The sequence below is a fragment of the Octopus bimaculoides genome, chromosome 2 (assembly GCF_046866305.1).
Source record: "Octopus bimaculoides isolate indiv1 chromosome 2, ASM4686630v1, whole genome shotgun sequence".
NCBI lineage: Eukaryota > Metazoa > Mollusca > Cephalopoda > Octopoda > Octopodidae > Octopus > Octopus bimaculoides.
The window spans coordinates 60181289-60207795 of NC_142929.1; the positions used below are offsets into that span (position 1 = coordinate 60181289).

Below are 26507 nucleotides of genomic sequence, written 5' to 3' on the forward strand. Positions count from 1 at the left end.
AGTTGTTCTCAAAGACAACAGTGGGATGAAAAGAAAAAGGTACTGGGTGTGGGTAGAACAGAGCTGAGATACAAGTCAATCTGTTAGTCAATATTAAATATAGTTAAGTGTCCTAGACAAATTCATTATGAAACGCAGATGTCTTCATGAGATCCGATAAGAATCAATAGTTTTTAGTGGCAAAGGCTGGCAAACAATGTCCTTCACTGTCTTTGAATGATTCTTCAACAGAAAAACTGGTTTTCATTTTACGTGGCATGAACTTATTCCAAAAGAGGTCTAGTCATTGCTACAAAGCAAAGCCATAATATTAAGCAAAAGGTAAATAGGCAGGCCAGCTAATGGCATTTGTCCAAGTAACTGCACTCTGGTCAGCTGTGCATGCAACTTTAGTGATAGTGCAAAGAAATCTCTGACTCTTGTCGCTAGGCAGAAATGCAACATCCAGTGTACAATGAGACAAAACTATTACCAGTTTTCTCTACACATGGAAAAGATAACACACTCTATTTTCTCAACTGGATGATTAACCATCAAAGAACAAAATCAAAACCCAACAGAAATAGCAATGAAGCAAGTTCTACTATTGATTTCTCTGAATAATGCCCACATCTGACTCTTCTGTGTTGTTATATGTTATGCTAAATTCTAAAGAATACTTAGTTCTCTTTGTTAAACAATGCCATAGCTACAATTCATGAGAGTCTGCTATCACCTTAAAGATGCAGATTTATAAATAAAAAGACTGTTTTCTTTTGTCACTTTACTAATTATAAAACATACTGTGTATGGCTAAGATCAAGAGTCTGACATTAATCTGGTTTTGCAAACATTCTCTTATTTGCTTTTAATGAATCACTGAAATTCAAATCTTTGAATGTATATAGCCACTATACATCCAGCCCAGCAAAGACAAGCTGTGCCCACCCAGACTACTTAATTTAGTACACAGCTATTTTGATGTTTAGAATTGTATACATGTTCTAGAGCTAGGCAGATGAAGTGAGAAAAGATAATGTGAAGAAGGAAAAACATGGAATATAAAAGGATTCTGCAATTATTGGTTTAAAGAAATTCTAGTTGACACACAAGACAATAGGGATGAGGACGTAGAGACTTATAGCATAGATAATAGCTGGGTGTTCTTGCAAGATAAGAGCTACAGATCATTACATTAACAGATCTTGCACATGAGGTCTACAGATCCTGTGTGTGGTTGGTGTAAGTCGCAGCTAGAGAGATGACGGATGTTGGAATGACATCAGTGATGGAGCTATAAAAGCTAAGAGACTTGGAAAGTCTAGAAAGAAGGTGGAAACAGAGAGCAGTACATAGTAGCAGGAGAGGGAGCAAGGCATTAAGTATAATTAATTTGGGGAGAAGTAGAAAAGAAGAGATTTGCACATATTCTGCAATATGAGGATTGAAAGGTAGAGAAAGTCATTGAAATTTTTCAAAAATGTCAGGAATAGTTATTGAGATATTAAAAAAATCTGGTGAAGTAGAACATATGTTAGTAACACAAATATAAGAGCAGGTAATACTGGAAGGGGTTGTATCCAATGACTGGCACAGCACTATCATAGTAAACTTGTTTGAGAGTGAAAGGGATGCTAAAGAGGAAATTATAGAAGCATCAAATTGTTGGACCAGGTTAAGAAGATCATGGAAAGAATCATAGCACACCTAATCAGGAATAAAATTCACTCAGACGAATGCAGTTTAGCTTCATGCCTGGAAGCAGTACCACAAATTACATCTTCCTACTGTAGCTACTAAATAATCTGGTGATCATTAAGGAAATCAAGTGGTGACAGACTTGTGAGGTTTATAAAAATTTTGTAAAAAGTGCAGTCCTTAAAATGAGAACAAAAAGTGAGCTCAGTGATGAATTAGCATGAAGGCATAGTCCACAAAGGTTCTGTCCTATTCATCATAGTCTTGCAGACCATCACAGAGGAGTTCAAAATTGGCTGTTCACATATAATTATATATGCTGATGATCTAACTCTTGTAGCTGAATCTATCATAGAATTAGAGAAGAAATTCCAGATATGGAAACAAAGCCTAGAGTGAACTTAACTAATTAATTAATACCTTTTACGACTTATTTATGACTAAGGTGTCAGTAAGCAGAAGAAAAGATAGAACTCTAGTACCATCAGATAAATGCTCTTATTCTAAATGCAAAAAATGAGTAAGTTGGAATTACATATGAATCCAGCACAAGCTTTAGATGTCCAAGAGATGTAGTGAGATCACAAGTAAGCTATGGTTGTCTGAACACAATGTATGTTGATCAATTCACCAGGGACATTGGATGCCTCCCTGAAGACCTCTCTCAACTAATGCATTACTAAGATAGATGGTACGTGCAAGTTAAAAATGTCTGAGGAAGCTTGATTTGATGGTGATGATGACTTATTCTATCAGTTCCTTTTGCTGAACTACTGAGTTACAGGGATGTAAACAAACCAACACTAGTTGTCAAGTGGTGGTTTGGAAACAAACACAAAGACAAATACACACACACACAGAATGACAGGCTTCCATTCAGTTTCCAACTACCAAATTTTTTCACAAGGTATTGTTGTAAGGTGCTACACAGTGGGACTGAACCTAAAACCATGTGAGCATCATGATCCCCTTGACACCATCAAGGAAATCCCATTAGTAATACTATATCATTGCCTCCTACCATCATGACTACTGTGAATAGCAACACCATGGGTAGTGAATCGACTGAGTTGTAAGAACAACTGATGATATGCATTGGGGGTTACACTCTGAGTTAAAACCCCACCAAGGACAGCTTTGGCTTTCATTCTTTCCAGATCAATAAAATGAAATTTTTGAGCGTGGCCGTTGCCAGTACCCGCCTGACTGGCCCTCGTGCTGGTGGCACATAAAAGCACCCACTACACTCTCGGAGTGGTTGGCGTTAGGAAAGGCATCCAGCTGTAAAAACTCTGACAAATCAGATTGGAGCCTGGTGTCACCTCCTGGTCCACCAGACCTCAGTCAAATCGTCCAACCCATGCTAGCATGAAAAGCCGACGTTAAACGACGATGATGATGATTAGTCTTGAGAAGTGAAAGGGCAAAACAATTAGACATAAAACCAGAACTGTGCAATAATATTCCAGACTGTTGCACTTCAAATCCTTCCATGGAGTTCACTCTTTTGAAAGCAGCCAAAAGCCAGGTCAACAATTTTGAGAATACCATTTTCTATCCTTCCCAATAATCCCTCAGGCCCTGCAAAAAGTTATGAGTACTGTCCTTCCTTTCTTCCTGATTAGGCTATTAAAAAATACAATAAAAACAAAGAATGACATAATTTCCGTTGTAATTAATGTCTTACACATTTGGAAATTATGTGAAATGAAAAGTAAAAAAACACATCGAGACAATAACTTCTGAATCTTGTCCTAGTATTCATTCTACAACCAGTTTAAATTTTTGCTACTAAGAAATGATTTCACTATGAATGTCCTACTGTTTAACAAATGAAAAAGCAGATAACAGGATAACAGAGATTAGCCAAACTCACAAACATTACCAAAAATCGTCAATAATGTAGTTTATATGATCCATTATTTAGAAGACTGCAGCTGTATATATTTTTGTATTGGAATCTTATATTCTTAAACCAAGGAACACTTATTCTATCCTATATGTACAAATGAAGGAGTGCCTGTGTGTGTATGTATATATATATGTATATATATATATATATATATATATATATATATATATATATACCCCCACACACACACACATATATATATAGTGAGCCAGTCTTTTGGAATTCTTTTATATATGACAATTATCAAAGAATATATAAAATCGTGAAAAAGTTAAAAGAAAATTATGAAATACAGAAAATACATTCAAAACAAATCAAGAAGTGAACAAGAAATGGAAGTACATGGCAGGCCATTGTAGAAACTTCCAATGAAAAGAGTAAACATTCGTACATTTATCTATAGGTTAAGTGGTTGAATTCTTGAAGAAAAATCCCATATGAATTTCATAAATTTATGTCAAAGAGTAAAGCAATCATTACTTTCATTTGAGAATTTTGCATATTACTGAGCACTTATACATAGATATAAGTGTGTGAGTATGTACACGAACATACGTGTATGTAATTGTATATTCATGAGAGCATGTATCCATGTGAATATAAGTATGTATGCATGTATTAATATTCCTAAACATTGCTATACATGTGTATGTGTCTGTGAGATTACATTTGAATAAGGACATGTTTATGTGACCAACTTCAATAATCTGTAAATGTATGTATATAATTGTGAAAATAATATATTTGTTGCTCTTAAAATACAAACTACTGCTTTTGTCAAAGCAGCTAAATTACATATGCCTTTATGTTTAGTTTTGAGTGTTTGCTAGTAAATATAAAAATAGCATACATTAGAATGTCCCTCTACATCACTTATCTAATGGAGAAACTTTCTTAGGTCAACAGCAGTAATCTTAAACAATTATGATCACCCTTTCAGAAAACTTAACTGCTTTGGTAGTATTTATCTGTGTATCTTTATCACAGTGGAAGTGCAATGGCCCAGTGGTTAGGGCAGCGGACTCGCGGTTTCGATTCCCAGACCGGGCGTTGTGAGTGTTTATTAAGCAAAAACACCTAAAGCTCCACGAGGCTCTGGCAGGGGATGGTGGTGAACCCTGCTGTACTCTCCCACCACAACTTTCTCTCACTCTTTCTTCCTGTTTCTGTTGTACTTGTATTTCAAAGGGCCAGCCTTGTCACACTGTGTCACGCTGAATATCCCCGAGAACTACGTTAAGAGTACACGTGTCTGTGGAGTGCTCAGCCACTTGCACGTTAATTTCATGAGCAGGCTGCTCCATTGATCAGATCAACTGGAACCCTCGACACCGTAAGCGACGGAGTGCCAACAACAACAATCTTTATCACAAAAAGTATAGCTTTTTGTTTGAACATTTACAAAATTAGAAATAATCACAGCTGAGTAGGAAAAAATATTTGGGGTGAGTTAACATTATATTCTGACCAGAGGAGAAAAGCTCTGAATGTTTCTGATTTATTTGCCTTCATTAGTGGAAGTATAGCATTCTCTTTTCTTTGATGATGTTACACTGACTAGCTAAGGTGGTGAGCTGGCAGAACCATTAGCACACCAGGTAAAATGCTTAATGGAATTTCATCCGCTTTTAAGTTTCGAGTTCAAACTCTGCCTTTTATCCTTTCAGGATTGATAAAATAAGTACCAGTTGCATAATGGGATTGATGTAATCAAATTGCCCCTTCCCTGGAACTGCTGGCCTTATGCCAAAATTTGAAATTGATATTACAGTGACTAGTTCTTTATATAGAAATATTTGTAAAAAAAATATTCAGTGATGCCAGGACATGAAATAAGTTTACAATTCAATTATAAAGAGGGCTCTGACCACATATTCGATTAATAATTCCTTCTTATTTTGGCACAAGGCCAGCAGTTTTGAGAGTTAAGGATAGGTCCATTATATCAAACACAGTGCTTGACTGGTTCTCATCTTATCGGCCTCAAAAGGATGAAAGGCAAAGTCGACCTCAGTAGAATATGAACTCAGAATGTAAAGACAGATGAGATGCTAACGTTTTGTCTAGCAACATAATAATTCTGCCGGCTTGCCAGCCTATATGAATAATATTATTAAAGAGAGGTTGTTTATTTCTGTTGCTTTAACATTAAAAAAATATCAACTGTAAGGTTATATACTGTATAAACAACTGTATAAACAAAAGCAAAACTTAGGCATCCACTGATAATGACTGAAGAGTAATCAGGTAGAAAAAATTTGAAGTTGGCAATCATGCTTGTTCTACCAAAGACTAATTCTATTTAACTTCTGTGTTTTCTTTAAAGAGGTTATTTCTAATGTTGAAAACATTGTAAATAAACCCACATTTTTATCGATTTAGAATCACAGTATCTGTGTCCCTGTGACCTTCACAAGTCACCAGTACATGCAAAATCATTTTCATATCCTCTAACCACAGGAGACTGCTCTTCCAAACTGATGTAAAAGTCACTACTAGTCGTGGGTCTATGTCATGTCCAATGTCTTTTTATTATGACTCATATTTCTTTGATCTATGCATTAGGGCAGACATATAGTCAATTGGAGGTTTGACAATTTCAGCCAGTATTTTGATGGTGTTTTCAGTTTTTTAAGGCACAGCAGAAAGAGAACCATAACTTTTCACTTTTGCAGTTGATATCATTTTTCCCAATATGTCCTGAAAAGCTTGTTGTCACTTGATGCAGGGAAAAATCTAATTCTCTTTTGGCTTTTTGTGATCAGAGAAACATCATTTTTCACTTCACCTTCTCTTTCATAATCTCCTGTAGCAAAGAAATTCACTCATCTACATTTTTTCCAGTAACTGTGATAAGTTCAAAACGTTCATATAGTCATTATGGATTGAATGAAGGTTTGTCTTCACACTACATCTATATGAATGGACCACAGTATTTGAATGGTGTAAGAGTTGTTAATATTATTGTTATTACTGCTACTCTCTTTCATATCATCTCTTTTGAGTAATTGAGTCATTTTCTCCTATTAATAATTATACTGTTCAATAAGGCAGTGAAATTGTAGAATCGTTAGCATGCCACGCAAATTGCTTAGTGGTATTTCGTCACTCTTTATGTTCTGAGTGCAAATTCCATCGAGGTCAAATTTGCCTTTCGTTCTTTCGGGAGCGACAAAATATGTATTAGTTGAGTACTGGGGCAGATGTAATCGACTTATTTTCCCCTTCGAAATTGTTGGCATTTTACCAAAATTTGAGACCTATATTTCTTGCAGGGATAGGTCGATTAGATCGACCCCGGTGCTCATCCTTTCAGGGTCGACAAAATAAGTACCAGTTGAACACTGGGGTCGATCTAATCGACCTGTCCCTTCCCCAAAATTGCTGGTCTTGTGCAATATCTTGAAAGCAATAATTATACTGTTAAGTTTCTTCTTCCTTCTTTACATGTAGATGAATATTTAAATTTCGTCTCCCGATATGATCCTCATTTTGGATGTAAAAATGAAATGTGCGCAAAGAAAATTTTAAAAGGTCTGTAAAATAAACGTTTTTTTTTTGTTGTCTACCCCTGGGTATCAAGGAGAGCTTTTCCTTTGTCAGTTATACAAGTATTATAAACAAAATTCATTTCGTAATACTTGAATAAAAGTGCTTTAACTGAGACTCAAACAGATATTTCCACACCACGAGAGTTAAGTTTATTAAAATCAATAATATCAATAATTCTTTCCAATTTTGGCACACACAGCCAGCAGTTTTGATGGGTAGAGACTAGTTGATAACGTTAACTCTAGACCCTGAAAGGAAGGAATGCAAAATCAACCTTTAAAGCATTTGAACCCAGAACATAAAACCGGAAAAATACCACAAAGCATTTTGTCTGGCACGATAATGATTTTGCCTGCTCGTCTCTTAACAATGATAATCCTTTTTATTATAGGTACTAGGTCCGAAATTTTGCCGGAGGGGGCCAGTTGATTACATTAACTCCAGTGATCAAATGGTTCTTATTTTATCGACCCCGAAAGGATGAAAGACAAAGTCGACTTCGGTGGAATTTGAACTCAGAACATAAAGACAGACGAAATGCCACGAAACACACTAACTTTGTTGAATCGGATGCTGCAACTCTGAGCCAGATGTTTCTGCTAACTTTAATGCACGTTCTTACCACACCACTCAGCCTCTTGACGTAATGGTTAGCTTTCTTTGCGGCTTCTGACAATTTCCTAGCAATATCTTTTTCTCTTCAAGACTCCTGAGCATTGAGTAAATCCTGGTTCCAACAAATTCACCACACATATTTCTATAGGAAGGTATATCGCCTCTTACCAATTGTTTCACAGAGCTGAACCAACTTACTGTGCTTTCTTTTTTTCCTGAAGAAAGCGTTCTCGATGTTCCCTTCGCCGGGAACTGTCAGCTTTGTCACCTTTACCACCTTTTCCTTGCACCATACGACATGATCGGGTCTTTTGGGAGGAAAATACAGGGAAGTGGTATTTACAATGAAGGTCAACAGAGAATAATTAAGTCCTACACGCACACACGTGTAGGGGAGTGGCGATATATGTAGTTAAGATTTAAATACATTCATACCCACTGTTCGGGAAAGTGGACAAGATTGCCGATGGGACATGAACCAGTAACCTATCGAATATCATTTGACTGCGATAACCAAAACACTGAAGTGATCCGACACCCCTCTCCAACACAGTTAGCACAAGTAAACATTCAGTTGCATACGTTACGGATCTTTTTGATTTGATGGGCAACATTTTTCATTAATGTTTTATGTAGTGTTTTTGGTACCGAAACACTTTCAAACTTCGTATACTTGTATATTTTGTATTATAGAACAGATAAAAAATTTTTGTATTCGAAGTTATTTCATGTAAAAAGTTGTCGTATTTCGGTAATTTCAACCAATCACTGACGTCTATTGAGGTGAAAACAATTACTGCCGTAAGAATGTAAACAACATGAAGGGCATCCAGCTGTAGAAACTCTGCCAAATCAGACTGGAGTCTGGTGTTGCCATCCGGTTTCACCAGTCCTCAGTCAAATCGTCCAACCCATGCTAGCATGGAAAGCGGACGTTAAACGATGATGATGATGATGATGATGATGTTACGGGATCTTTTCCCTTGAATAAAATTGGTGCCGTTGTTTGTCAACAACTATCCGTGTTACTGTTATTTATGACATCGTTCGTGCGTTTGTACTGGTTTTAGGGTTCGGGTTTTAGAGTTAGGGTTAGTTTTAGGATTACGGTTAGGGTTATGATTATTTTTGCTATAACCTCACTCATAACCCTAACCCTAACACTAACCCCAACTCTAACGCTAAAACCCTAACCCGAACCCTAACCCAAACGCACGAACGATGTTATAAATAACTACCACTGAAAACAACGGCACTAATTTTATTCAAGGGAAAAGATCCCTTAACACCGTTAGAATATGTTGTTTACATTTTTACGGCAGTAACTGCATTCAGCTGAATAGACGTCAGTGATTGGTTGAAATTACACAAATACGACAACTTTAACATGAAATAACTTATTAAGAACTAATTTTTGTTAAGAAGGCTAAGAGAAAAAGATGTTTTATATGACACATTCTACCAGTATCCCAAGTTTGAAAGTGTTTCGTTAAGAAAACAAGTGTTGCCCGTCAAACCAAAAAGATCCCAGTTACCATTGTTTACAAATTTCATTGGTGTCTTCGACAGCCTTTTAACCTCCAACTGAGAGATTGCTATGTTGCAGGGTACTTCAATGCTGACTGAAACGACCCCAAGATGTAACGCGAACGGTTTAAGTACATTCTTAGCGTCAGATGAGAAAAGTGAACAGGATCGTCAATCAGAATTGAACTACGAACCTGTTGATTATCGTTCTACCGCGATGACCATGATCCTAAAGCGACCCGACACTTTTGCCATCGAATTTAATACAACCGGTCACTGCAATTCATCTCCTTTTGTATCACACAAACTTCGTCGGTAGTTTTTGTTTTTTGCCTCTCAACCTCCCCACTGGAAATTGAGAAGCAATAAAGATAGAAAAGTCAAAAAGATCGAATAATCATAGCTGTGATCATAGGGTCTGCTCGATCTCTATAGGCCTGGGGCTAAAGAATAGCAACAATAATGGCAGGAAAAATGTAAACAAATACAGGGGGTAAAAAATTAAGTTCGGTAGTAAAGAAAAAGTCATTTCAACTGCGTAAAAGTTTTGTATTAAAAAACAAGTTTTTTTTAAATGTACTAATTAGTATTCGGTCTCAAATCAACTTTGATGCAAAAAAAAAAAAAAAACTATCGACAAAGACATTCTATACATGACTATTCCATATTTTCAAGATTATCTTGAGTTTAATAATCCAAGTGTCTAATGAAATGCGTTGTTCATGGCTTTATTTTGAAACAAATCTTCGCTTGGAAAACTTTAATCTATCCAAATATGAACTCTTTATATTGGGATGCTTTGTATCCAGGAAACCAGGGTAGTTTAGGATAGACTAAAATCAAAATGAGTTAAAAGATTTTAATATCTTTGGTTGGGTTAAAGGACAAACAGCTTTACCAGACGAACTTGTGTTGTTTGGGATGATATACAACACCTGGACCACTAATCAATGTGATTTCAAGCTGATTTGGTTGCTATTTCTAACAAGTCTAGATACTACGTAGAAACTCCACGTTGGCTCGGTTTAAAGAAGTTGTGTCTAAAAGAGAAACTACCCAGCCCGACTCTGACTGTCCAAATCAATGATTTTTACCAAGTTTACTAAGCAAGTCACTTCTGCTATTGACTATTTCACTATTCTAATGTGAATGTCAATGTTTTCTTTCTGAAACAAGCTCCCAGATAAAGCACTGACAGAGAAAGAGTTGCAGTATGGTTCTGAAATGGTGGTGGTGGTGGTGTGAGTGGTGGTAGCTATGATGTAGTGAGAGAGGTGTGGTGGTGACGGCAGGAGTTATGGTTGGCTGGTGGGTTTAGGCAGTAGTAATACTGGTTCATGAGGAGAAGGAAAGACGATGGTGGGGAGGTGGAATGGTAAGGTTACATCAATTGCATGGAGGAGCAGTGGTGTTGATGGCTATGATGGTCATGGTGCAACAATGGTGATTCTAGTAGTGGTTGTGGTGATAGTAAAGTGGGCAGGCGGTGGGCAACAGTGGTAAAAATGTGCATTGGAAATAATGAAGGTGGTAGCGGTGAATGAAAAAGATGTAGTGCATGTATGAGTGATTTTGACTGTGTGCGTGCGAGGAAGAGAACACACGTATGTGTACCGGAGCAGGGAAGGGGTGACATTAAGACAGTTATTCATAGTTCAACATTTTAGGAATGACTAAGGTTTCTCTCACTCACTTTTCTCTCTCTACCCCCTCCTCTTTCTCTTTCTCTCTCCATACAACTCTCTCTCTCTCTTTCCTCGTCTCCATCCCACATCATTCTAGCCTTGTCCTGTCCTGCCATTTCTCCCACACCTCCCATATTCAACAAACAAGGAAACAACAAAAAGAAAAAAAGTGTGTATGTGCATGAGAGAAAGTATGCATGTGTGAAAAAGAGGGAGAAAGAGAAAGACTCAAAGGTGGTGGTTGTGGGAGAATGAAGTCAATAAAGGAAACAGGGCAAAATAGAATCTGGGTAATGTGTGGAGGGAGGGAGGGAGAGAGAGAAATGGCAATGTAAACGACAATAGACAAGGGAAGAGGAAGATTAAAAAAAATACTGAAGAGCAGCAGTAGCAGCAACAGGAGTGATAGACAGCAGTAGCAGGAATAGTAGGTTGTTGTAAATGATAGAAATCTCTTAACACAGGCCATGTGTGGTATTGATCTAAACGGGAGAGGTGATAAATGGCTGGATAAGGGACAAGCATAGAAAATTATCCAGACCAACTAGTGTCTCTGGTTGGGATAATGGATAGACGTGGTCCGCTGACTAACGGGTGTCTATAGTTGGCATAAGAGGACAGACGGGGTTCACCAGATGAACTTGTGTTTCTGTTTTGGAATAATATACAGAACAGACGTGGGACAGCAATTAAGCAGTTGTTTCTTGATTGAGATAATGAACAAACATGATGCACCAACAAATTTATCTCTGAACAGACGTGGTCGTCTAATCAACTTGTCTCTGACTACGGAAACGGGCAGAAACGGAGCACCACCCGGACCAATTAGTGCCAAGATAATTCAAGGAAATGATACTCTAACCAGATTTTTCTTTAAAAAAAAAAAAAAACTACATTGAGATTGATATCTGCAATGTGGGGGAGGGTGGACAAGACGAAGATTACTATAGACCACGTGGCGGCGAATCTTTCAGAAGAACCTTAAGGTTGTCAAAAGACGCTGAATAAACGAAAGATAAAACTTTGAAGAATAATTGTCACCCAAACCGCTATTGAGCGTGGGATGGGGAAACTAATTTACTTCAAATGTGTGTATTACGAATAATTCATAGGAAATACTATCAAAACAAATATGTACTACGTACACTGCTAATTGATTGTAAGATAAAAACGCAAGCAGGACCTTCTTCAACCGGAGGACAGACACTAAGTGTTGATATTAAGTTGGAATGTCAGATATTGCAAACCTCTTTTCTTTGCGTGTAGACAATCTACGGCAAAATGAATCAATCGTTTTAGATTTAACTTATACCTGGAGCTCTTACTTATAAATATTCCTTAATTACAAGAATATTGAATTTAAACAGCTTAAACAAGCAGAAACAATATTGTGTCTATTGCCTTCATATGCACAATGCGAAAAAAAAATTAAAATCTCAAACATTTCAACTTAATTATAATTTTATGTAGTTTCTTCCGTGGTCGTATATACCTTCAGTTCAATTTAACAGGGAAACATTTTTAGAAAAAAAAAAAAAGAAGAAAAAAAATTGTTTTTTTACAATTAGTCCTGCCTAATTTGATGGTACTGAGTTCAGAAATGCCCACGGAAATTTTGTATAATGTCAAGCTCTTTTAAAAAGAATCAATTCTTTTTCTCACAGAGTGTCAATTTTACCACGAAATACAATACTAAAATAAGAAACTCAAAGACAGGGCAAATTTACCGTTTCGGAGATATTCGCTTTTTAGGAGGGTTCCGAGTACAATTTTCTGTTTAGATGGTTTCTCGTGTAGTTTGTTGGCATCCATGTTTGGAATTAATCAAATAGGTTTGATGATATTTGAACGGTGAATTCTGCTGATAAGAAACTTAAAATACCGCTTAATAACCAATGAAATTGCTTCGTTCAGGGTTGCCGTTTCAAGTTGATTCAGTTTACGTTCAAGATAGCAGTTTGAAGGAGCCTCCGTTTACGGTTGCTGTCGTTTTAAGTTATGGGAAGCTGTAATTATTGTTTAGTTAGCCTATACGAGGCCATTCAATGTTTCCGAATGAATGACAATACATCCATAGAATTTTTCCGTGAACACAGAGTTCTACCAAATTCTGTAGAATGTCTAAGTTGTCACTCGCCGTATCCTTTGCGTGCTGACATTATTAACACGTGGCGATGTCGAAAGATTGTGTCTCGTCCTCATCGTCCAAGAAGAGTATGTGGTTTGTCTGTTTCCGAGCGCCAGAATACCATTTTTTGGAGAGAGCATATATTCTTGCCTGGAGAGTACTCTTGTTCGTGAATCATTTTCTTGGCCGGACATGGAATCACAGGTTTATGGTTCAAAACCTTGATAAGTCTACATACCTATCTGTTGACTGGCGATCGTTTTGCTGTGAAGTTTGTCAATATTGGCAGGAACAGGGGCAAGACTTCCGCTCGTCTCCCACCCCACTAAAACCACCCTTAAAATTTTTTTTATTTACACCCACCCCCTTTTCGGCTCCGGGAAATACAAATCTGCAAAAAAATATTGGCAGAAATCGACATTTTGAAATTACCACCCCCACCCTCATTTCCTTCATTTTAAACTTTTTTCACAACTTTTTTTTTTTTTTTTTTTCAAATTATGCTGAAAAATACGTAGATTATGATTCTGAAAAAAATTTCCCAAAATCTTTGTAAAATTTTTTTTTAAGAATTTTTTTTTTTTTTTTCTAAATATGCCGAAAAATACGGACATCATGATTCGGGCAAAAATATCAAAACATTTCTGTAGTTACGGTTTTAGTGTTAGTGTTGGGGGAAAAAGTCAAAATTGAAGAAGTTGGGGGGGGGGGGGAATTTCACAATGCCGACTTTTGGCAATTTTCCAGAACCTAGGTATTCGAAAACGGGAATTTTTGGAAAAAAAAAAAATTACAAAATAAACAAATTTGGGAGAAAATGATAGGGGCGGGGGGGATAGACGGAAGTCTTTCCGGAACAGGTAGCAGACAGAATTGGAGGTCCAGGCGTTGAAGTCGAAATTGCTGAAACAGTTATCGTTCGCCACAAATACAACCGGGGACAACGTGTAAAAGCGGTATAATTGTTCGGTGGAATTGAAAGAATTTCGAAAAAAAAAAACAAAACATTCATGGTGCTTTTATCTTCCGATTGTGATGAGGGCGAGTCAAGGGATGCCGCAACTGTTATTCTTCTTCTTATTCGTCATGTTCAACCGGGTTCAATGATTTTTAGTGACTGTTGACAGACATACGTGATAATTGTGGAATATGGTATGGGTTTAACCAGATCAACCACAGTGAATATTTTGTTGATCCTGACAATCAAGGTATTCGACTGTTGAAAAATTTTGTAGAGGTGAGAAAGAAATTGTTCGGATACCTGGGATGAGGTGTAAGTACCTCAAGCAGTATGTGGCGAGGTATCTGTTCATTAAGTCTATTCCGAATCATGCAATAAAAATTAGGGCAAATTAACTGTTTCTCGGAGATGTTCGTATTTCTATGATGGTTATGGACGAAGATAAAACGCGTGCACATCACTTAAGCCTAAAACTAACCCTAAACAGTGTGGACGCACTTTACCTTCACCCAACGGTCTACGGTAAAATAAACGTGTATATTACAAAAAATAGAGCAAGCTTACCGTTTCAAGTATATCCACATTTTTAAGAGGGTGTCGGACACAGCTTACTGCTCTCGCTTTCTCCGTGCTGAATCTTTTTTATATATATATATATATATATATATATATATATATATATATATATGCGTGTGAGTTTATATCGCTCTGCGCTATTCGTTTATTAAGTTCTCTGATAGAATTGTGCAAAAGGAAATAATTCTCGCTGTATTTTAGCAAATATTTATTAAAAATTTCTAGTTTCAAATATTGGTTAAATCTCAGCCTGTTGATGCTCTTTGCTTTCGTCTCTGTCTCCATACAAAGAGAAAAGGTATTAATTTGCAGAAACCTCAACTTCCTATTTACAATTCACGATTTAAGCTGACCGTTTTGTGGGTCCGCATAACTTGATTCAAATCTTTTATTTGTGGTGTGTTGATATCGAAAATTATTTTTTATTGAACTAATTTTTTTTTTATAGTGACCTTCGCATACGCATAGGTGCAATTATTTACCATCTGCTTGCTTACAAAATTGGTATTTGTTTATAAGTGTTAATTTGGCCTAAACTCTGGATTCACATGAAACACGATTGCAAACTGCCCGAGAAAAGATGCGCAGATATAGTGCACGGATCAGAGAGGAACAGAATGAAAATATAATACAAAGAGGAAAAAGACAACACTGATGGAGACGTGAGGAAATGAATGTAGATGAACATCAAGAATATTTAAAGAAAGCTACTATGAATGCTATAGAAATGCAAATCATCCTTTCATTCTTAAATAGTTCCTCTTAAATTTTTTCATTCCGTGGAATTTCCACGGATGCCACTAGTATTAATAAATACGAGTAAAGTTCTTCTAAGTTCAGTTGGACTGCAAACAATTATATTAATTTATAATACCCTACAACATTCGGTTTTTAAGCTATTTCGACGAATTCTGCTAACGAAAATACACACTTGGCGTACTTATCGAAATATCTAAAATTTATGACTCCAAGTACAGGTTCAACAAACTTGTCGATATAAATTGCTGCAGTTTGTCTACGTGCAAAGAGAAGTGATTTATTTGAATTCATAGACATTTCAAATTAATATTTATACCTCGTGTCTTACGGTGTCTATTTTCCTGGTTTATATAACCTACTTTAATTTTTAAAAATCTATAATTGTCGAGCTGAAGAATTTTCTACTTTTGATTTAGATATATTCCCATTTAACAATCACGTAGTATCCCAGGTATATAATATGTATTTTAGTTTAGTAGCGTGCAGTAAGAAAGATAACATGGCATTATTTTAATTTATAATGCTCTCAGCCCCTTAGAAGATTTCTGCAAAAGAATATAGATTTTTTTTTTCTGTCGTATTCGAAAATTATGTCATAGACCGAAGTATAGGGAAAACCTAAACTCGACGATGCACGTTGCTATAGATTATCTATAGAGCGAAGGGAAATACTTTGAATTTACAGACATTTCGGCTTGATACTTACACAAGATGTTTTAAGTACGTAGTGCGTTACCGGTTTCTTTGTAACTTAATTCAATACAAATATCTTTTACTTGTGTCTTTCAACTGCAAGACAAATAAATGTTTCAAGTACATAGATATATAGATAGTTTGGGTACAGTTGCCTTGGGCTGCTTTGAAATTCGATTGAACTAAGATTACATTAATTTATAAAGCACTAAACTTTGTTTATTGAACTATTTGTTAGAAATCTACAAAAATATATATTCTTGTAGCTTCAGAAACATTAAAATGCTAATGTTCCAAACACAAGTTAAAGCTAAACTTGTTCATTTATTTTACCTTAGATCAGTGACCCCCTTTCTCTAGCAGGGATCACTTTCACTTTAATGAATTTTTCCACGGACACAGTGTTTGAAAGCAAATTTTGAATTCAGTTCACAGATCCCATTACTACAATTAGGGTTCCCAACATTTTGTTTACAGGTCTTGGATGTTCCACAGATATTAGGTTGGGAAGTTGCTGTAAGTTATCTACGCGCAAATTTGAATCGTTCAGCATTCTGTTTGACTGCATATGCATTTCTACTGTAAACGAAAAAAAAGAAAAAAATCAACCTCTATATAACTGATTTAATGCTAAGCATTTTATTGACTTTAATCATAAACAACTGCTTATAGTGGTATTTGAACTCAGAACGTAAAGACGGACGAAATGCCGCTAAGCTTTTTCCCCGGTGCGCTAACGATTCTGCCAGCTCGCCGCCTTAAGCCATTACATATATTGATTTCAAATTTCGGCACAAGGCCAGCAAATTCAAGGGAGGGGTAAGTCAGTTGCATCAACTCCAGTGCTCAACTGCTACTTATTTTATCGAGGGATAAAAGGCAAAGTCAACCTCGGTGGAATTTGAACTCAGAACGTAATGACGGACAAAATGCCACTAAGCATTTTGCCAGGTGTGTTAACGATTCTGCCAGCTCGCCGCCTTAATCACTATATATTAAATTTTTTTACACCAATGCCATTTTACACATCTGATATAATCACCATTCATCTGAATAAACATAAGCATTCACTAGTATTGCTCTAAAATTGTACAAGCTTATCCATATGAGAAATGAAAATTAACTAATCATCAGAACTAATACACTGTAGCTTACATCTAATATTGATTTACACAACTGGCATATATCCAGAAAATTTTTGAATGGGAGGAATAGTCGAATAATTTGATCAAGTATGCTACTGATACAAGTTTTCTCGAGATTTGAACTAAGTAATCAAAGAATCAAAATTAAGCACTTTATTCTGCCAATCCGTTACCCTGTTTACATTTAATACTGATTTCTAACTTTTGCACAGATTCAAATCTGGTGAACAGTGCATATTAGATTATACCGACCATCGGTAGTAGACTGGTACTTTATTTTCTATCGTACCTCGGTGGGTGATAAGCAAAGATTAACTCCATGTTTGAGAATGTAAAGCGGGTGCTAGGACAATTCATGCCCTGTTAATTTGACCCCGGTCAATTCGTCGTTGATCAATTAATCCCCAGGTAAATTCGTCCCAAAATACTCTTAAATATGATTTCCTAGGGAAAGTTTAGAACAATCATTTTTGAATTGAAATTGACGTTGGACAGTTTTAGATATTTTTCCTTTCTTTAAACACCACCCCTCTCCCTCTCTTAAGTATTTGCACTGAACAGTTTACGAACAAAGATTTTCAAGCGAAACGAATTCAATATATTCAATACGCTTACCCATCAACATGACTATCTGCAAGATCATAACTTCAGGGAAAGGAAAAATCAAAATGGTTGATCAAGAAAATTATACATATACACAAAAAATCATCAGAATGAAAATATACTGGAGATGCGAAAATCGTATGTGCAAGACAAGGAGCTTAAGAAGATTGGGATCCATAATCACGCTTCGACTGCTGCAGAGGTAAATGCAAGGATAATAGTTTCAAATATTAAAGTTAAATCTATTTCGTCTCGTGATGCCCTTCGCTCAATTATTGCTAGTGAAGTTCAGAATTTAAATCACTGTACATTGTCGCAAATACCTCCGTTTGCACAGCTTAATAGGCATATTAGACGATGGAGGCCAGCTGATTCCGACTATCCTGCCACCCTACTTACAAACGTTGGGTTTTCCATTCCAACTGAATAGTCCTACCTTGACATTGTTGAAACGTTTCTGCAGTATGACAACGGGATGGCAGATTCAATATTAGTATTCAAAACGAATACTAATATTTTTAATTCAGATATTCGTTCTTCCATTTTTCCTATGATCTCGACAAATTAATTGACGACGAATTGACCTGGGGACAGATTAAACTATGACAAATTACCGTCGACGAATTGACTGGATAACGTAAAGGGTAGTAATTAAACGATGCAAGGAAATTTAACTGATAATCTACAGATTTTAACCCTTAAGGTTCAAGTAACTCAAACATATTTTTATTTATTTATTTTTTTATTTATGTGTTTCAGCCAAGTGGCTGCGGTCATGCTGGTGCACCAAGTTCACCATTCCTAAATGTTTCTTTGGAAATATGTTATTTTTAAGAAATCATTCTGTCAATATTTTCAGTGCAAGTGGCTGAGCACTCCACAGACACGTGTACCCTTAACGTAGTTCTCGGGGATATTCAGCGTGACACAATGTGACAAGGCTGACCCTTTGAATTACAGGCACAACAGAAACAGGAAGTAAGAGTGAGAGAAAGTTGTGGTGAAATAGTACAGCAGGGTTCGCCACCATCCCCTACCGGAGCCTCGTGGAGCTTTAAGTGTTTTCGCTCAATAAACACTCACAACGCCCGGTCTGGGAATCGAAACCGCGATCGTATGACCGCGAGTCCGCTGCCCTAACCACTGGGCCATTGCGCCTCCACATATATCCATACAAATATGCACATACCTACATCTATATGTATACATACATGCATAAATGGGTACAGGACATCACAAAAAACGTTAAACACAATGAGAAACGAAAACATAAAGACGAAGATAGAAAACGAACTTTTTTTTCGAACCACGAAAAAAACAAACAGAGAAACGAGACATGCAACATAAAGAATATTTCCCTTCTTCAGTTGTCCCTGTTCCATCTACTCCGCGTTTCGAAGGCAAGGACAATACGTGACTTCGCTGGAACAGTCCTTCCCGCAAAGCAAATTAAATAAAATTTGGAATTTTTTGCGGAGGGTGAAAGTGTAAACAAGAACAAGACAGTAAAAGACAGTAAAAAACAAGACAGAACAGTGAAAACAAACGGTAAGGACTGTCAGGCCAAGACGATAGAAAAATTATTATTTTGAACATTTAATGTTCAAGTGTCTGTTGTTTGGCAAGTCTTACGGAATACCACTAAGCATTTTGTCCAGTGTGTTAATGATTCTGCCAGATCACCGCATTCAAATGACCTGAATATATTGAAGCTAGTTTTCTTATTCACCTTTCTTCTCGTTCAACATCATGAAAGGATACTAAAATTGACAAAATTTATTTGACGCTGGATTAAACTTATAATTTGCAGAAAATATTGTTCCTAGCAGTAAATTGAAATGTTGCATTGAATCAGATTTGTGACTGAAGCATATACTTGAAATAATAAAAGAATCCTTGAAACCGCATTTTGATGAAAAAAAAACCCCACTCTAAACTGGAATTTATAAAGATTCCAAGACATCTAACCTGAAATAACTGTTTTCTTTTAGTTTGTTAAATAATTCCCTGCTAGTTAATAAGCAGAGTTCTCCATTATATATATGAGGGGGACTGAAAACTTCCTGGCTTTAAGGGTGTCACTAAAAGGTATGGTTGAAGGGTCAACCTTTCGAGTTCTTTTACAGGGCTTAGAAAAACCGAAAGACCACTGCAATAAGTGAATGAATCTGAGAGGGGAATATGGTGTATAAATGATCATTAACTGATCCTCCAGTATTTTCTTTTACCCAAAGCCAGTGACTTCTCAGCACCCTCTCGTGTGAATGTGTGTGTGTATATATATATATATATATATATATATATATATATATATATATATATATATATATATTTATATTTATATTTATATTCACCTGTGCACACACAGAGACTCAGAAAATGAAAGGAAAGGGAGAACTCAAGCCTGAAAACATTAAAATAGTTAACATCTAAACAATGACAACTCACCATAAAATGAAAATGTTGCATTAGTTCTGTTGTATAAACCAAACGAGTAATCTTGGTTATGAACTTGTTTTTAATATCCAAGAAAGTCAAAATATGCAATTTAAAGAAAACTTTAATTTGTTTCTTATGATTAATTGAATAATTTAATTAAAATTCGAGATTTGACTTACCACTGACTAATCTCTATCGACTTGTTAGAATTGTTTACAGTTAGTATTGTTTGTTTTTTTTTTTTCCTTTTTCATGTCAAGAAGAATTGAAATTTAGAACCATTAGTCCACATATCGAAGGAAATTTGGTAAAATGTCTCTGATTATGAAGTTCTATCTATTCCCAAGTCAATTGCTTCTGACATCTTAATTGGATGTCTTAATTTATTGAAGGACAAACAACTTAGCGAATATTTCAAAAACAACATTAAGTAGTTGTAGAAATCTTAGACATTGAAAGTTTAGTTCTGGTGAGATTATATCCCTTAAACGTGCCATAAAACAAAATCTCCAGAGAAGTTCAGTATTATATTACTATGAGTCTAATTCCAAAAGACTACATTATTAACGAGCTTGCTCAATAGTCTTGTTCATAATGAAAGGCTATTCCGCTTCTGAATGACACATTCTTCCAGAGAAAGACAAATTAATAGCTCGGGAAGGATATTTCTAGTTCATTCTTATATAATTAAAGAGGAGAATGAAATGTTAACATAGTCCAATTAGTAATGTATGTGCCACATGTAAGGAGGAAGAGAATATGTCGCTAGCAGAGTCATACATACATTGTCATTATAACCAGGGCTGAATTAAGATCCTTCTAAGCACTTAACAGATCTTGGTGCCCCATATATATGTAATTCGAAATATAAACAATAATAAACAATAGAATAAATTTCTATTCTTCAAAATGAAAAAGAAGAAAAATCCTCCCAACCACATGGTTCTGGGTTCAGTCCCACTGCATGGAAACTTGGGCAAGTGTCTTTTACTATAACCTCAGACTGACCAAGGCCTTGCGAGTTAATTTATTAGGCAGAAACTCAAAGAAGCCCATTGCATGTGCGTGCATGTATGTGTGTATATATACATATATATTACGGAGATGTACTTGCATAGCAAATGACCTGATCTGAGATTGTGTGCTGGAACGAAAGCAATTGCAGCGTGGAAGGTGTTTATAAGCCATTTAAGAAACACACAAAAACCGTTAGATTCACTCCAACATTTAAATTTAATTTGCCGCAACCTGTTCACTGACAAAATTCCATGTGTTTCTTAAATGCCTTATAAGCACCTTCCACGCTACAATTGTTTATATATATATATACTTTTATTCTTTTACTGGTTTCAGTCATTTGACTGCGGCCATGCTGGAGCACCATCTTGAGGCGTTTTAGTCAAACAACTCGAAACCAGGACTTTTGTTAAGCTTAGTACTTATTCTATCAGTCTCTTTTACTGAACTGCTAAGTTACAGGCACATAAATACACCAACACCGGCTGTCAAGTGGTGATGGACACAGACACACACACACAAATATATATATATATATATATACGACAAGCTTCTTTCAGTTTCCATCAACCAAATCCACTCATAGAGGTTCCAGAGGTTGGGGTTCCCGTTGTTCGGTCAACCGAAGTATTTATTGAGTGTAAGCAACTCAGTATCCAATATATACTTGTCCTCTCCACATAAATCTCCGGAACACTCAACACAAGACTTTGTGTGCATATATATGCGTGCGTGTGTATGAGAACGAGAGACAGAAGACTAAGGTTTCTAATTCAAAGTACAGTCCATCTTGTACAAAGTGTAAGTACAACCAAAAGTCCTTCTCGAGCCACCGGCTCACATCACTGGGTTTCTTGGATTCTGTGGTATATAAAGGGTAAAAGTAAAGACCCCCCCCCCCTTCATTCATGCATGACCATGGGGTTGCACCTAGAAAGTTACCCTCTGAGGCACAAGTCTGGGTAAGGTTGTTTATGGAAGATCAGCAGCCACACATGCCTACCAGCCTCCCCTCTCCATGCCATTGATGTTATCCAAGAGAAAGGCTAAGGGCAAGGCAGCTTGGTACCAGTGATGCTGCAACTCATTTCTACAGCTGAGTGAACTGGAGCAACGTGTGTGTGTGTGTGTGTATATATATATATATATATATATATATGTGTGTGTGTGTGCGTGGGTATATATATATCATCATCATCATCATCATCGTTTAACGTCCACTTTCCATGCTAGCATGGGTTGGACAATTTGACTGAGGACTGGCAAGCCAGAAGGCTACACCAGGCTCCAATCTGATCTGACAGAGATTCTACAGCTGGATGCCCTTCCTAACGCCAACCACTCCATGAGTGTAGTGGGTGCTTTTACGTGCCACCGGCACAAGGGCCAGTCATACGGTACTGGCAACAGCCACGTTCAAAAAGGTGTTTTTTACGTGCCACCTGCATGGGAGCCAGTCCAGCAACATTGGCAATGACCTCGCTCTAATGATTTTCTAACGTGCCACCAGCACAAGTGCTAGAAGGTGACACTGATAACGATTGCACTCAAATGGTGCTATTTACGGGCCACTAGCACGGAAGCCAGACAGCTGCTCTGGCAATGAACACGCTTGGACAGTGCTGATATATATGAGATCCCCACTGGATGAGATGTTAATCCATCTCAGGATTACTCATTGGGGGTAAATGAAGTGTTTTGCTTATGAAACAGCTTACTACATGGTCTAGAAATCGAAACAACAATCTTATCATGAATGCAACACCCCAACCATTAAACCACGCAACAAGTTGTTGTTGGCACTCCGTCGCTTATGACGTCGAGGGTTCCAGTTGATCCGATCAATGGAACAGCCTGCTCATGAAATTAACGTGCAAGTGGCTGAGTACTCCACAGACTCATAAACCCTTAACGTAGTTCTCGGGGATATTCAGCGTGACACAGTGTGACAAGGCTGACCCACAACAGAAACAGGAAGTAAGAGTGAGAGAAAGTTGTAGTGAAAGAGTACAGCAGGGTGTTTTTGCTCCATAAACACTCACAACACCCGGTCTGGGAATCGAAACAGCGATCCTATGACCGTGAGTCCGCTGCCCTAACCACTGGGCCATTGTGCCTCCACACAATACAAGTATATTGTAATTAATAAGCGTAATATTCCACAGACGCTTGTACTCTTGAAGTATATTTTAAGTAGGTGGAGTATGGACCTGTGTGAATGTTTGTAATTATGAATTGGATCTCTGGTTCACTCGGCATGTTTCTGTGCCGTTTTCATCTTTCGAATTACACTTACAAAACTTGGGCGAGCATCTTTTAAATAACTTCAAAATGTCGATCCAGTAATTCAATGAATTTCTTTCATAAAAGCTTTCGTGAAAATTCCCTTTTGAAAGAAATCAGCCAAATAAACAACTAATGAAACATGGTTTTCCTTGTTTGGAACGAATGATTTGTATAAATTATATCCATTGACATCAATGAAAATCCTACTAGAAATATTTACACACTACAGTATATATATGTTTGTATGCAAATTCCGGAACAATGTCATAAAACAAATTGCAAAAAGAAAAGCTGAGAAGAAATGTCAATTTTCGTCAAGGCACAAAGGAAAATGTGATTTTTCTTTATAAAACAAAATACATCTTGTAAAAACTAAACCAAAGCATATTTTCTACTTTATTACTTTCCTTTGGGTGAATATTCACTCATTTATTATTCCTATTATCATTATTATTATTATTATTATTATTATTATTATTATTATTATCATTATCATTATTACATTGTTGTTGTTGTTATTTTTATTTTGTTTTTCTAATTATTTATTGTTGTTGCTGTAGCTGCTGTTTCTGTTTATCACCAGATAGAAGCAATGAAATTCATTGAACAATAGAAAACAAAAATCTTAGGAACAGTTCTAGCTATAAACAATTGATAATTATTCCCTATTGATGAAAGAATTAAGACCAATTGATTACAGCAGTTATTTTTCTCTTGACAGTTAAGTGATTTCTGTTTGTCATTTGTTGTTGGTGTTGTTGCGATTGTTGTTATTCTTCATGTTCGGTTATTATGCTTTTTCTTTTCTTTCGCAATAACTTTCTTGTTTTACTCTCACCTCTTGCTTCCCCTCCTCTCTCACCCTCTTTCTCTCTCTCTCTCTCTCTCTCTCTCTCTCTCTCTCTCTCGCTTTCATGTACACACGCAAGCAAACACATCGCGCACACACACACACACACACACACACACACACATGCGTGCGTACACACATTCAGGAAATATTCAAATATTTTCAGATGTAATTATCATTGTTCATACATTTTCAAAATCCAGAACGGAGTCCCAAGTGTAAGAATAATGACATTGGAGTGTCTTTTAAGATTTGTCATCAAAGAATGAAATGCGACAGAGGAGGGAGAAGGAGAAGTGTGTGTGTGGCTTCATATCACATATGTCCACACACACACGCACATATATGCCTATTTATATACACACAAACATAGACATATGTATAACCGAAGGCACACACAGAACTATATTAGGATAAGTAATGCAGTTTTCTCTATAGAAAAATGTTAATGTGCTTAAACTCCCTAATGGCTATATTTCAGAGACCATATATTATATCTAACATGTATACTTTGAAAATATTTATACCAGTAAAAACACTCATTTTGCTTTTATGAAAGAGCATTAGCAACATAAGTGAAGTGAAATGGTTCCGACTGGGAATTGACATTACATCCAAAATTCATTTTTATGCAAGCTTACCTCAACCATGTTTAAGTACAGCCCTATTATAGTAATAATGATTTCTAACACAGGCTAAAGGATTCGTCATTGAGTGAAGGGGTCAGTCGATTATCTCTACCCTAGTATGAGTACATGACTAGAACTTTCTTTAGTCGGTTTTAGAATGATTTTATTTTTTTGGTCAGTAGAAGTGCAGCGTCCATGATCCATTTTCAGTGTTTCTAAGACTGAGGGGAGGAAACAAGCAAGATAATGGGGTCAGAGATCGAGCTTGATTGCTTCCAATTGTGTAGAATCAACTAATTGCGTTTGAAGATTAATATTTTCTTATTTTATCAATTTTTTTCTCCGTGTAGTTATGATTATTTTTACCATTTTTACCTTTTATCAGGGCATGTTCCTCTTCCAAGAAGTCATTTTGTTTCGGATATTAGCAAAAACAAAAAAAAATGGGTAAAAATGACACACATGTTTTCGTTTGTATGAGTGCAGACATTCACTCAGGAAGCTACTCACTGGAAATTTTCCAAAAGAAAACTCCTTGTACTGGCAAAATATTTAAAATCCTTGGAAGGTTTTGGAACATGTCTGTTCACATCAAACAGAAACCCTGGTTGATGTCTTACTTTAACGACCCCAGAAGTGATAAAGGCACAGTTTTCTGGGGTGGAAGAAATTAAATGTAACGAAGTACTACAAGACATTTCTTTTAACACTCTAATGATTCTGTCACCCATCACCGATTCTGTCTTTACAATAATAAGACAAAATCAAAATGGAATTCCAAAATATATCACAGAAGGGAATGGAAAGAGAAACCACTCCTGCAAGACTCAACAGAGAGGAACTAAGCTTGAGTGAAAGCTTACTATGACTCAAAAGTTCTGGATTGGAAGTAAGAAACAGGATTGATTTCAGAGTTTCATTGGACATTTTACAATTACGTCATACACATGCCAGGATATAAAATAAACACAAAAATGAAATAATGAAAATAGATACTAGCAATAAGTGTCGACATAGCATCCAATGCAGTGAGACAGTTCATTAGTTTCCCCAGTCCCTACTAATTTTGAATATTTCTATAGATGTGATTGAATCGGCAGCTATGTTCACTGCATATCATGACAACACTTTGCCATGAAATGGATAAGTTGTACCAAACATGATACATGGTAATAACTAGACTACATCTAACTGGGACGTGCCTCACCAGGCTAACAAGAACAAGACAACCCATTCAGTTATAATAAAATAGTAATAATAATAATCCTCTCTGCTAAAGACACAAGGCAGGACTAGTTGATTACATCGACCCCAGTATTTTGCTGGTACTTAATTTATCAACTCCGAAAGGAGGAAAAGCAAAGTCGATCGAGGTGGGGTTTGAACTCAGGACATAAAAATGGACGAAATGTCGCTAAACATTTTTCCCCATGTGCTACCAATTCTGCCAGCT

The 26507-nt window shown here is 36.5% G+C and overlaps 2 long non-coding RNA genes across 2 annotated transcripts in view; one reads left to right on the top strand and one right to left on the bottom strand.

The window, feature by feature from the left end:
- Positions 1-14693, bottom strand: part of LOC149137083 (uncharacterized) — a 48487-nt gene extending 33794 nt beyond the window's left edge. Inside the window, exon 1 of the long non-coding RNA XR_016239189.1 lies at positions 12696-14693. This is a non-coding gene — a long non-coding RNA (uncharacterized LOC149137083). The remainder of the gene's footprint in view (positions 1-12695) is intronic.
- Positions 9088-14408, top strand: LOC149137084 (uncharacterized). The gene is made up of 2 exons (XR_016239190.1): positions 9088-9555; positions 9699-14408. It is a non-coding gene; the product is annotated as an uncharacterized LOC149137084 (long non-coding RNA).
- Positions 14694-26507: the final 11814 nt, after the last annotated feature.